This window comes from Diadema antillarum, unplaced genomic scaffold, assembly GCF_040938485.1.
Source record: "Diadema antillarum isolate AM-2024a unplaced genomic scaffold, OU_Dant_1.0 seq00000130_RagTag, whole genome shotgun sequence".
NCBI lineage: Eukaryota > Metazoa > Echinodermata > Echinoidea > Diadematoida > Diadematidae > Diadema > Diadema antillarum.
The window spans coordinates 963,597-965,193 of NW_027271208.1; positions in this window are offsets into that span (position 1 = coordinate 963,597).

The following is a 1,597-nucleotide window of genomic DNA, read 5'->3' on the forward strand; positions in this document are numbered from 1 at the left end:
CACTTGGGAAGAATGAATACCCTTATATCAAGTTTTTAAAGCATTCACACTCTACATAATTTCCTTGCAATTATACACATTTGGATCTGGTAAACAAAAACAAGGAAAAGGAATAATAGATATATCCCCAAAAGGGAAACTAAGGCATACCAGGACTGTATAGCTCCTTTCAAATGTTGAGTTTTGGGGTCATTTGAAGAGTGTTGTAATCCTTCAAAGAAGAAAATTATTCTCTTTTTTTTTCTAACTAATCTTTTTTAACCCCATCCAGTTAACATCCCAGATAATTATTTTGTACCTTTACTGGTATAATGCAGAGATGTGAGTCCTAGACCACTAGGGATTTATATAAGTGGGTGATGTTATGTTGGTCTATCTTAAAGTGAATTGTTTCAGAAATGTAACATGCAGATGTATCATTCATGTACTTTTAAAAGTTAAACTTCAACAGCAAGGCCAGTCCCAGTATTCTTATATTTTACAGAGGAATCAATTGATGAGAAGAAATGTTGCATAGTTTTCATTCATAACAACATCTTTACCAAAGGTATCATAATGTAACCCATTTTAAACAAAGGGGTGTTAACATCATTTACTTTCTTCACAGAAGATGCCTGGCATAGTCACACTGACTGATATGCTGTGCTTCAAGGTACAACTCTTCAAAGATTTTTTTAAACACGTCATGAAACAAAACAAAAACTTTTAAAGAAAGAAAAAGATGTTGAGATGTCTCAAGCATGCTATGTCTCAATGAGAGCTATATACCATGTGAAGTATAGCGATCTTGCTTTTTGGAGTGTTAGCCAACACGTGTTATATTGAGAGTGGATGAAATGTCTTGACATTGTTGATGTCACCTCTTGGGCACGTCTGTGAATTGGAGGCAAGAGACCAGCGGATTTTGTGAATATCGTATTCTATTAAGGAGACAAAATGTAATGTATATTTGAGCTATTTTGTTTGCCCGATGCGGCTTTCTGGTCACCCAGCACTTCTGGGTCAAGCAAATCATCATTCATATCATATTAGTCATGTGAATTGGCTGCTATGAAAATCATGCCTTTACATCTAGACAAGCAGGTACACTAGATCATAACATTTCATAGATTCCAGGCATTAAATTCAATAAGTATTTCAAACAAAATCAAATTCATTTCTATGCATTCACAGTACTAATGTACAAAAAAAAAAAATCACAACAGAAAGTATTAATTTGTGTTCCAGATTTCATGTAGCAAGTGATGTAATGGAAGACAATGCAGTGTGTATCACAATTCGTCTTCACAGTAGATTCTTGAGTTTATTACTGATGCATTACACAGTTATGATGGTGTTGGTGGATGAATTTTGTCCAGAAATTTCATTCACTGGTGCTGAGTTATCAAGAGCAGCTCAAAATGTACATAAAGTCAATTCTATGGTGGATGTTGTCTTCACGTGTGTAAAATAGTCACTATTTAAAGAGTGTCGTAAGTATTGTAATAAATGCAAACCTAAGGTAGTGATAACGATGAGATAGGTACATCTGTCTGTATGTCAAAAATCATCCCGTCAGGCAAAGATACTTGGTCGAGTGTAGTGCAGTTTGTCCCGA